Genomic DNA, 12,832 nt, shown 5'->3' on the forward strand with positions numbered 1-12,832 from the left:
TTTCTTGCCAAAGTATCCAAGGTAATATTATAATCCAGACTTATGACAAAACAAAACTGTCTTCTGGGCCTGAAGCACGGCCCTAGCTTGCCTGTGCTTACTGCAGCTCCCTCTGAATGGAAGTGGATTTACTTCCTTTGCAGAAAGCCACCTTTGGGGAGAGCTGGTGCACTTGGTGCTGTTGATTGCCCCACCTTGAGCTGTTAACAGCCCCCAACAAGATTCTTGTCTCCCTGCCAGCAATTGCAAGGTGGATGGTAAGGATGCAGAGAAAACATCATTTGGTGAGTTATGCGCTTTTAATGTTGCTTTTGCTCCACTTGTGGCACAGAGTTTCTGTGCTGATGGCCAGGATCCAAGTCTTTCTCAGACTTCTAGCATGTACAAAGTGCACTGCAAACAGAAATATTTGTACAGTGTCTTCAAGTGTTGCTCAAGGCAACCGAGGTTACCATAAAAAGGAGACCAGTGGTGCTCATTTTTTGCAGTGTTTCTATGCCTAGATGACAGCTCTCCCTGTATTTTGGCAGCCCATGTGATTTTCATGCTCAGATGCCAGGCTTATATTCATAATATATAATAATCTGTTTGCACTAGAACAAGCAATATTTGTCCAGCATTTATGGTGGTAGGTAGGTATTGGGCTTTATATCTGCCTGTGCTCTGTGTTTGGGAAAATCAAGTCACTGCAATGCAAGAGGATGTATGTCTAAATATGAAAAATATGTCTAAATTTCTGGAGTGCCTTCTGATTACCAAAAACTATGGAGGAAAAATAGGAAATAAATTATTCAGTCATGGTTAACTAAGTAGGTTGGGGAAAATGGTAAATTTTTAAAAGAAGAGATTCATTGGCATGAGGCTGAAGGATGTGCCCTTTAAAAGTGATCCAGAATTCCTAGGAAATTTGCACCTTGGTCACTATGCAGCATATCCCTGTAGTGTCCTTTAGCTCCAGTTGCAGCTAGTTAGAGGAACACTGACTTTTGATAAATGAAATCCCAGAGTGAGAGGAAGGGGATAGTGAACAAATCTCATACCCAAAGCATATTTTTTTTTTTTTCCAAAGGCAAAATGGTAGTGTTGCAAAAAAATTCCCTTGGATAATTGTAGAGGTTCCACCCATAAGGATGAGGAATTCAACTCTGTCTTCTGTCTCTAGCCAGGGAGGGAGTTTTGTAGCTCTGTGAAAATCCCTGTTGTTGTAGCTAAGCTGACTGCCTGCAGCTGCCTTGGGTGGTTAGCAAAAGAAAAAGTAGGTTAACTCTACTTTGTACCGTACAGAGTAGGCTACACTGAATCTTACCTTCTGTAAAGAGTAAATAATAAAATCCCTATTTCTTCTCAGCATGTTTAAAATCTATAGAAAATAAAAAATGTTTGGTGTTTGTGGAATGCCTTGCTGGTGACTAAGGCACTCTATGATGATACAAACACTTAAGGTAATTCTTCTTTCTTCTTATCTTAGGGAGTCACTCATAGGTATTAGGATTCATCAAAATCTATGATGGGTAATAAAGAAAATGTGTTGTGTGCCATATTTAGAGTAAATTCAGTAGCAAACAAACATGCTATTAGAAAACATGTAACTGTAAAGGAAAATTCATCTCTGGTTATCTCCCTCTGTCCTTGAAAACCTTATCCTTGATCTACTGCTCCACCCTGGATCAAAAATACCCCACAAAACAAACCTAAAACCAGTGTCACAGAACAAAAATACCCCAACCATTAGTTAAAGAAATTGAAAATGTAAGTCCAAAGTAGGTCAGCTTTAACCAACTGACACGACTACTAAGGTCAGGAAAAGCTTCAGTCATAGTTTGTGTTCCTTTGCTAGGGAAATTATTACACAGTAATGTCTTGGGGCTGTGTGCTTGCTGGTGCTGCCAAGACAAGTAATTTCTGTGTGTGCTGTGAGGAGCATTCCTTCTCTATCATATGACTACGAGATGGACATAATGCTTCACAGTAACAGCACTGACTCACCCTGTGGTTTACGCCAACACTTAATGTCATTCATGCTTAATAAAACTGCAGGGTTCTGCTTTTCCACCCACTTTTTGTTATTTTTCTTGAAACCTACCACAGCACAAGAACAGTTATGGCAGCTTGATAGAAAATGCTTATTTTATATTCTCCATTCACATATATTTGACAGTATTCCTGAGAAAATGTTATCTGAACAGCCACACAGATGGCCAGCATGCAGCTGAATGGATGCAGCATTCTTTTCAGAGAAATAGGTATATCTGCTAATCTGATTGTCTGGTCTTTCTGTTTGATTTGCAAAGTTCATTTGGAAATCACAAATTCATGCCAGCCAAAATCCCCCCCAAAACCCCTCCAGCTCAGATCAGCAAACTGACCCACTTCTGGTCTCCTCAGCTCAAACCCACCTTTGCACCAGCTGCCATGCTCCCTTTGAATGACTGATGTGAAGAGAGTCTGTTAAATATTGCAGGTAAAAACCTTATTAAAAAAATATTAAATCAAACATGTTTCCCTGCAACGCTGTAAGCCCAAACACAACAGCAGCAGTGTGGTTGCTAATGAGAAATTCCGTGCTGATGCACCTCAGTCCCCAGCTCCAAGATGTACTGGAGGAAGGCAAATGCCAGCTCTTAATGCCACCTCTTAATGCCACATTATGCCTACACACATGTCCAGAAGGATTTCACTCCATTTGAGCAGTGAGCAGCTGTAATTCCAGCTCTCTCCCCTCTAAGTAGAAGCAATGAGGAAATCAAACGGGCCTGAGGATTGCTTGGCTCACAGAACAGCAAGGGTGGGTGGGCTGTGGTGGATTTCTTCATGCTGTGCTGCCAACACACCTGAACAGCCACAGGAAATCCAGTGGCAAAATCCTGAAAATTGTAGTAGAGCGTGCAATTTTCATGGACTGTGATACTATAATATCTAGTGAAATTAGTGTGTTCTGCATTGGGTTTTTATTGTAGTAAAAGAGACTGGAGTAAAAAAAAATGCATTTTGCTCCTGTGTTCTGTACCTGAACTCTTATGCCCCAGCAGGGATATTGGAAATACACAAGATTTGGTGCACTCTGCTTTCTCCCAAATGGAACAAAATTATCATTCAGAAATATCTATAGCAGTTCCAGGAATAAATTGTCTCTCTTATTGATTTAGCAATACCAAGGCAGTAGAAAATTCTCAGTTCTATATAGAGGCAATTGTCCCAGTTTTCATTGTAGCAACAGAACTGAAATACCCAGTTCCAGTAAAATGCTGTTTTATTAAAACCACTATAATTGCACTTTAACTGTTTGTGTGTTTTAGTTCTTCTCCTCTTTCCAGCCTGAAAAAAAATCACATATTTCAGTAATATTGTTTTTCCAGTAAAATTAGTAAACTGGCTTCTCTGTGTAGTATCAGCTTAATTAAAAGCTACCACACTCAAATTCATGACCTCCTTGCTCAGAGAGCCTTTTAGGGAGAGTGTGGAGTGTGAATATAGATGTGATAATGAGTCGATGAGTCACACATTTGTGCCTGTTTTTACTTCAACAATAGTATTTCCCCCCCCTTTTTTTTCCCCAATTAAAAACAAACAAACAAAGAAAAAACCTAAAAAACTCTAAACAACTAAAGATTTTTCATTGCTGGCTTTTAAGATATGCAAAGGATTCTGCCAGTATATGTGATCATTACAGAATATTCCCACAAGAAACAGGACTATGTTGCTTTAAAGTCTTTTCTATTTAATGTATTTGGTTTGGTCTCTCTTGTGAAAACTGTCAGAAGAAAAAGAAGAGACAGCATGTGTGTAATATATAGTTTGATCATTCAAACGTGGTAAAAATGATATCTGTTCTCTGTAGATAGAAGCACATTTTCAGCTAAAACAAACCTGTCTTCTGCTTTTTGTTTGATGCAGAGGAGTGCTGTTCTGATTAGGATGGAGTACCTGATATCAGGGAAGTTACTCTTCATGGCTCTGACAGGCACTTCTCTGCCCGAATAGGTCACTAAACCTTTATGTGCTTCAGTTTTATTATTTGTAAAACAATTCTTATTTATTTCAGAAGGATATACTGAGACTAAATAAACTAGGATTTGAAAGAACATGTTTAGATCTCCAGTAAAAATTCTGTAAATATGGGACACATTCTCTGTTTGGAAAAATAATTGAAAAGTAAAATGAAAGTAGGAAAAGTTTTAACAGGGAGGTTTTAAATTTTTGTAAGATTCTTTTACTTATGCCTGGCTCATTTTTATCAGTGAAGCCTGGTAATAAAAAACAAAGCTAAGTGTTGCAGTAGGAAGGAATGACACATGCTGTGTCCTCCTCTCTGGCACCCTTACTGTATTTGATGTCGCTGACAGGTACCTCAGGGCTTTGGAACAGAATTTATTCAGAACTCCAAATATTGCACCAGGGTCATACTTGGCACTTGCTGCTCAGCTGTTCCCATGCAACAGGACCCTTTTCCAGTCTCATTTGAAGACTCACAGTCAGCAGCAAGATGTGCAGCCCAAGGTTGGTTTAGGTCCCGTCATTGCTCCTGGCTAACAAGGACAGAGGGAGAGCAGAAGGGAGAAGGCCAGAGCTGCTCCACAGGGACCTGGATGTCTCAGGCAGAGAGTGCTGCTGCCTCCCTGAGACACTGACTGTCTTGGAGAGATCTGAGGCCCAGGGTTTCAGCTCAGATGGCCTACAGTGTAGTTGTTTGGCTTTCCCTGAATGGTGTCTGAGCTAAATCATTTAGTACTTTGCCTTAGGCCTCATGTCCTATTGCCACAAGTGTATTTAAAGGATCCTCTTCTCCTTTCCAGCTGTCACATAAGGCAGCAGACATACACATCTGTTGTATATACACATCCAGATTTATTTTCAGGTTTCTCATTTCAAGGCTTTTTTTTTTTTGCTCAAGGTTCTTCAACTTGAATTGTGGTCCATGTGAGTCATCCATGCTGCGTTCAGCTCATTACCCTCAGGGCCAAATATAAGATGGCACCTGGCATACAGAAGAAAGTAAAGTATGTACAAAGAAAGCACCATACTGGAAAGAAGCACTTGAAACCAAAGGGTTGAATTATGTCCCTGTGGGCTGATGTTCTAGATAGATTCACAGAAGAGAAAAAAAAAAACAAAACACCTTTTCCTACCTCAGCCTTCCCGAGACCAGACTCAGATTACTTAGGTGCATAACTGTTTGTTCAAAAGCACCATGTGCCATTAAAATACTATTGAATTTTTGAAGCCTTTTGTTTTGCTCATAGAAACAAGTATTGTCTACCTAGTATCTTAAAGTAGAAAAAAATACATCATCACAAGCAGTTTTATATTAGCTTTAAGTATTTTTATTTCTATTTATTATTAGGAGTCCATATAAGTATTTTAAGGACAAGCTACATTAAGGTTGCTGACTGGCAATCTGAACAGTCCATACTATGACTGGTGGGAAATTTCCAAGTATTCTAACCCAGCTTTTGTAACTATGGTTGACATCACCTATGGGACTGACTGCTAGATGAACTCACCAAGAGTTGAAGCTCTCCTCACCTAGCTAGTGACAGCAACTGATGCCTGAAGAACCCCTTTCATTTTTTGCTTGAATGTTAATGCCAGTTTATGTTCTTATCTAGTCATCCTGACTGCTCACAACAACAGGACCTCACTTCGATGACCTAGGAAAGAAAATAGGCAGAACTGAAAACCATGCAAAGCTGTCCTGTCATGTCAGAGCAACCAATGTTATCACAGATTTGTAGAATCATAGAATCATAAAATCATAGAATGCCCTGGGGATTTGGAAGGTACCTTACAGATCATCTAGTTCCAACCCTCCTGCCATGGGCAGGAACACCTTTGACTAGACCAGGTTCCTCAGGACCTCATCCAAGCTGGCCTTGAACACTTCCAGGGGACATCTACAACCTGTCTGGGCAATCTGTTGCTGTTTCTTATCACCTTCTAAGTATAGAATTTCTCTCTAATATCTAGTCTGAATCTACTCTTTCAGCTTAATGTCATTACTTCTTGTCCTATCACTCCATGGCCTTGTAAAAAATTTCTCAACCTTCTTGAAGGTCCTTTTTAGGTACTGGAAGGTGCTGTATGGTCTCCCCAGACCCTTCTCTGCTCCAGGCTGAACAATCACAGCTGAGTCTGTCTTCATAGGAGACATGCTCCAGCCCTTTGATCATCTTCATGGCCTCCTCTGGACTCACTAAAGCAGGTGAATGTCCTTAGTTTTGGGGCCTCTGGAGCTGGATGAAGCATTCCAGGTAGGGTCTCTCCAGAGCAGAGCTGAGAGGCAGAATTCCCCCCCTTTCCCTGCTGGCCACGCTGCTTTTGATGCAGCTCACAATAGGTTTGGCTTTCTGGGCTGTGAGTGCACACTACCAGGTTGTGCTGAGCTTCTTATCAGCCAACACACCAAAGTTCTACTCCTCAGGGCTGCTTTCAACCCATTTTCCATTCTCTCTTTCCATTTAGCATACACCTAGCCTATTCTATTAGCCACTGTAGGATTAGCAGAATATAAAGTTGCAGTACGAGCAACCAATAATTTGCAAATAATCCAAGCCACTTGTTGCTACTGAATATCTTTTACATATTTATATGCTGTCTAAAAATGTTAGATATCATTACTTGCATTCTTTAGTATGCCTGCATACCTAAAATTATTTAGATTATATAGTGTTGTTCCACTGCAAAGTGGGAAGGAACAATCCATAATTCCTTCTGGGATCCACTCATCAATTATTAGGTTATGGTAACATATGCTGCATAACAGAGGCCAAAGTACCTCATCCAGCAATTTACTCTGAGTTGGCATGGATTTTCAAGGAAGTTCAGACTTTACCCCTCCCTATACAAGTGATTTTATCAATTAATTAACCTGAGCAGTCATCATTTGTGCTGTGCTTCTAGTGAGCATTTGCCTAATGTGTGTTTACATGCTCTGGAACACATGGCCTTGTTGCTGTTTACTTGGGCTTTTTTCCTAAATAAAAAACCACCTCCAGTCAAAAATCCATTACAGCAGAGGGGCTCTAAGACAGATTGCAATTCACCTCGCAACCTTCTTAATGGCATTTGCAACAAAAGCATGAAGAATTGCAGTTTGCTTTCTCAGAGCAACTTAAGGGAAAGCAGACACAGCTGGGGTGTGCAGGGCTGCCCTTAGCTGGGCAACAGGGATTCACTGCCAGAAGAAACCCTAGAGATGCCACTCACCAAACTCCCAGGGCTCGCTCTGGCCCAGAAACATGAATTTTACACCAAAAACAAAGACAGAAGAGTCTGAGGCATGCATATGTCTCATCCCAGTACAGGCTCCATATGTTGTCAAGAGGTATGGAGCCCCTACTGCGCCTGGGTGCAGAAACCCAGAAATATTACAGCTGCTTAGGCATTCTCTTGACTACTCAATCACATTTTTTTGGAGAGGAGATATTGCCCTACTTTGTGCTGGTTTGACTCAAAAAGTGCTCAGGGGTGCCCCAAGCAGCCATACCACATCTTCTTCCAAAAGTTGCACAGCAGGAGAGTTATTTTTTCCCATGGGCCAAATATGAACAGAAGTGTGGAAACTGAATCCTTTCATATATTCTTAATAGTGCTAAATACATTTTCACCCACTATGTATGTGTTCCATTTTTATGTAAATAGAATAGTTGTGACAGCATGATACTGCCCAAAGTTTATTTGAGGGCAAGTTTATGAAAGAAATGCCTTTTTTTCCTCTGGGTAAGGAGGAGGCCTATAGCAACCAAAAATTTCCAGAGATAAAGCAACTTACAACTTATCTCATTTAACTAGAACCCAGTGCATCTATATTTTTAAAGCCCAGGACACAAAGCACACTGTATTCTGGGCAAATTTCATAGCTCAGCTAACATATCTGTTCCCTACATTTTGTGCAGCTCAAATGTATTTTTCAAAGGAAAAATGCCTTTAAAAAAAAAAAAAAACCTTTCTTAATTTTAGGTGATTTTTGTGGAATTCTTTAACCTGATTCTCCTTTAGGTAATTTTGACAATGGAAAAGTGTATGCCTGTGCTATTTACAGACATTTGGTCTGTGATGAGAGAACAAAATGCACTACAATTAGAGAGACATTGAGCCACATTATTTAATAGATGAAGAGTCCTGACAATAAGGTAGAGTTATCCCTAGACCTTTTTTATTCACTGGGAGATAGTAGGTAAGCATGAAGATCAGATAAACATATCAGAAAACTATTAGCCAAATCTTGGTAACAATTGTACCATTGCAATTTCATGGTTCAAAGACTATTTTTGAATCAAGTGAGACATTCCTCAGCTCACAAGACCTTTTCCTTCCTTATAAGGGATTTTAATAATGAAGAAAACTGATAATTTTCTGAGGTTTGGTTTGTTTATTACTTTTCTTGTCCTGGAAAGGCCAATTAAATTAAAAAAAAAAAAAGAACTGTGGGAACGTAAAAATATTAGACAAAAATAATTTAGTACTTTGCATGTTCAGAGTTGCATATGACCACTGATGAGTCATCCATGTTTTGGTATTGTGGTAAATTTGATTTAATCTTTCTAAAGCTATCCCTGATAAAAAGACATCTGCTTCTCTTCACTGCTCTGACATTTTGTCTTGAATATATCCATTCATGGTAGACATTTACAGTTTCATATTCCTGTAACAGTCATTGGGAATTCAAAGGAATGCCCTTGCATGCCCAAAAGGCAGGATTTAGTGAAAACTATGTGATGGACCAGAATTAGCCATTCACTTTTAGACCTTTGACTTCAGTGGGCTGAATTTGAAGCAAAGACTGATCTTTCCTAACTCCTTTCTATTTATGGCTATATCAAAGGCAGAATTATTTAAAGCCATGTAGAAACAAAAGCAGAGGACTTTGCATAAGCTTTGAACAAAGATGCACATGTAGAGGGAAAAAATGAGCCTAAGTATGGGGAAAGAGCAACAACCATTAGAAAGGTGGACATCAACAAAGGGATCCTTTCCCTGATCAGAGAGGTGAAATCTCTCAGAGGTGGAAGTATGTGTCTAGGAGATAAGAAGAGTTAAGAATAAGAGCTAGCTTAGCATTAGCAGCAAAAAAAAGCTGTGAAAAAATCGTAGTCATTTACAGGAATCTGCCTTTACTCCAAACAATTAAAATTGATTAGGTAAATCTTAAAAAAATTGACTGGGTGAAGAGGCCTTGTAGAGCAAGATGATAACCATCACAGCTCTGCATGAAGCATTCAGGAGATTGAGTTATTGGCTTTTTTACTGAATTAAGATAAAAAATGAATCTTCCTGTAATCCTGATTTTGTTATCATCTTACTCATACAATAACTTGAAGAATAATTCAGTAACATGAATGATGCAGTTTAGTATATAAAGAACTTATCTTTTCTTCTGTTTAAAAGTTAATATGTGATAATTGGTGGTTGTCCACCTTACACCTTGCTGTAGATGATAATGAGAAGCCACAAGTCCCTACCACTGATTTTTGGATGTCAAAAACATAGTATAAGAAATCACAACCAAAAATAAAAATTAGATTACACTGGGCTACTGTCAGTACAGTTCTGAGGAGCAACCACATCTGTCACTGCTTTTTACCTTAATGACATCTAATCTCCTCTTGAAACTCATGGAAAGGATGTTAAGAAAGGAGGTTTAAATAAAAAGTCTCATCCTTATCAAAAATATCAGTAAAGCATTTTTGAGGCTCAGGGCTCAAATTGAGGGGGAGACTATTGCCTTTGCTTCAAAAGAAAGTAGCTAGTTTAATCTTGCTTCCACTGAAGTAACAGACTTCATCATACAAACAGGGAGAGAAAAATTGACTTTGTTTAATAGCTGTGGTTTCAGTTCTTTGTGCTTCTGTTTCCTTAGAGACTTACATGCTTGTAGATGGGCATACATTTTCTGATAAACACATCTCATTGTACTTCCTTTGCTTTCACAGGTTGAGGTTTAAAAAGTGTTCATGCATTCCTTCATCTTTTGTTTTCCTTCAAGTGCTAATGAAAAAAGCAGGGCTGCTGGAATATCATATGCAGGATAAAAACAACAAAACAATTATCTTATAATCATAGCCAATACATTTATTTAGGCAGGTTAACTAGTTCCTCACCAGTTATCCTGCCTAAATAAGTGTATTGGCTATGATTATACAGATCAAAACCATGATATTGGGAAATAAATTGTACACTCAACTGCTACCAAATATTGATATTGTTGTCACAAGTATTATAACACCATGCTGTTTTTCTTAATTTCTATATCTGTGGCAATTCCTAAACAACAAACATTGACAAACAAACATGATTATCTCTCATGTTTTTAATGTGCTGTGATAAGATAACAAGGTTGATATCCTTGGTCTGGTGGATTGTGTCAAGAACCTGCAGGATTTATCTTTCCAGCATGTCTGTATAAACCTATTATTGGATCATCTCAAAATCTCAAATGAATTTAACCTCCCAGAGCCTCTATGAATAGAAAACTCTTATAATTATCACTTTATGTATTTGGAAGTAAGCATCACAAGCAAGACCAAAAGCAAGAGAAAGCATAAAGCCAAGATTATGAAAGCTACTCAAATGTACCTGCACTCAGGAGCACATAAATTAATTTTAGATGCTTAAGTCTTTCTGAAGTCACAGACCCCAATAACTGCAGCATCCCTTTGACTCAAAGCAGAGAGTGAGGCACCAGGAGTGATTCATAGTTGTCAAACTATCCTTTTGGGATCGATCTGATGAAGACGAATCTTGTTTCTTTTTACCTTGTTGAAATTAGCTCTAATAATTGCCAAAGAACATCTATTCTACAGCATGGCAGCTACGTTACTGCAGGATAGTGGGAATTGGCACCTGCTCAGAGGGTAGAATTGTTCTGAAGGAGACCTTTCTTTAGGTCTTTCTTTCGTTAATAACCCTGAGAAGGTCACACTGTGGAAGTTCATTCTGATATCCTGTTCATTGAGTAGCAATCTCAGATTTAGGCAATTGTTTAAAAGGGTGCAGAATAGGGAAATAAATCAACATTGGTGTCAGTTTGTTTTATTTCAATAATGGTCACCATGGAAACAAAGTCACTGACCTATTTCTTTTCATACATACAAGTAAACACCAGGGTTTCCAATTTTCATACACACCATCTTTCATGCCAACCATTTACCTTACAGAATTCCCATAATCTACTATCTTATTGAAACTCCCAGTTTTTCCCTAAGGGGCTTTTTTACTTTTTGCCAATTTCCTTCACCAGGAAGGCAACGAAAACTTAGTATTGTCATGATAATTCCAGATCTCTTCTAGTTTCACTACACCTACACTTGCACATAGATGCGGTGACTGCAAACCAGCAGTCTAATAGCTGTATGATTAGATGTGCTTCAGCAGTACGTCTGACTCATCAGATTACTTCATTCTGCATCTTTTGAAAATACTGGTCAGTGTTACTACACAAGGACATCTTTCTAATGAGAATGAACATCATCTGCTTCCAGTCGACGAGGACTCTCCTCTTACCTCCCCATCATGGCACTCTTTAAATAAATTACTACTGCTGACCTGGCTTGTGCCATACTGTTCAGAACCTGTGGATTCATTCTTGGCTTGTTGTATTTGCATAATTCACGTTGATTACTTGCATTTAGGTAAGCTGTAGGTGTCAAGAGCCCACAATATTTACCAGCTGACACCCAAAGTGAGTGTGTGCATGTAAGAACAACGTGTGCCTACTTGCATAAGGAGGAAATAATGGAGTTTTCAAGGAATGCTGCAAAACCATCAGGCTGAAGTGCCACTTCTCCTTTTATTATTGAGTACACAATAACACCCTCTCCCTAAACTTCTTAAGCATTTACTGCATATGTTGTGTGCGTGCAATGCACTGTGGCCTCAAGGATAATCACCCACATGCGTGGCAAGAGAGAGACAGATCATATGGAAATGCTGAAAACTAAAACAATATGATACTTGCTACATTATGGCCTCTGAAACTGTGCCCCGTGCTTGTCTCATCTCAGTAACAGTTAAATAATCTAGCACATTAGCTGCACATTCTAGGCTAAATGCACTGCTAGAGTAACTCCAGAGATGTAATGAATATACTTTCTTCTCCTTTAAGCAATTTAAATCCATGTAACACCATTGAATTTGATGGCACTACTCCAAGACTAAATAGATATAACTATGAACAGAATTATCTGACTGAACCAAGCTGTTCAGAAAGAAATCAAAGATGTGCCAAAGAGCCAGTGCCTTTCATTTTATATTTCTGTGACAAGCCTGACTGCTGTATCTTTCACAGGCATTTTAAGTTTAACTTAAAGGCATATGAAAATGGTTTAGGTTTAAGTTAAAGGCATTAAGTCAAGTTCATCTACATCACTGTTTGTAGCAGTCAATATATGCATTTTACCTGACATGGGAATTGAGTGTTGTCTAGGTCACTTTATAGCGAGATTTGCTAGATTTTTTTTTTCTTGGCTGCTATTATTTCTGCAATCTACTGGGTAAATGTGGTTACAATTTCCTAAGTCCCATTGCCCAAATTTACTTAAACTGCTTCATAAACAGAATTTAAACATGCCTTAGCTAGCACTTGTGATAGATGAAACTTTTCCTCTACTACACTTCCAAAACTTCTGTTCCAGCTGAGGGCACAGACCTTGCAAATAGATAAAACATGTTTTGTTTCAGTGCTCTGTATCTACCTCAGTGGCCTGCAGTCTTTCAAATTTTCCTTCCCCCCTCCTCCTCTTGGGTCCTGCCATTTCCCACTGATGAGAGGGACACAGAAGTTTCCTTATTGGGCAAGTCCAAGCGCTGCTGTCCACTGAAGGGAGATCTCTGTAGT

The 12,832-nt window shown here is 39.0% G+C and overlaps 1 long non-coding RNA gene across 1 annotated transcript in view; it reads left to right on the forward strand.

Moving 5' to 3' along the window:
* Positions 1–263: 263 nt before the first annotated feature.
* LOC129047169 (uncharacterized) overlaps positions 264–12,832 on the forward strand; it is a 65,536-nt gene continuing 52,967 nt past the window's right edge. The window contains exon 1 of the long non-coding RNA XR_008509175.1: positions 264–284. This is a non-coding gene — a long non-coding RNA (uncharacterized LOC129047169). The remainder of the gene's footprint in view (positions 285–12,832) is intronic.

The sequence above is a fragment of the Molothrus ater genome, chromosome 1, assembly GCF_012460135.2.
Source record: "Molothrus ater isolate BHLD 08-10-18 breed brown headed cowbird chromosome 1, BPBGC_Mater_1.1, whole genome shotgun sequence".
Lineage (NCBI taxonomy): Eukaryota > Metazoa > Chordata > Aves > Passeriformes > Icteridae > Molothrus > Molothrus ater.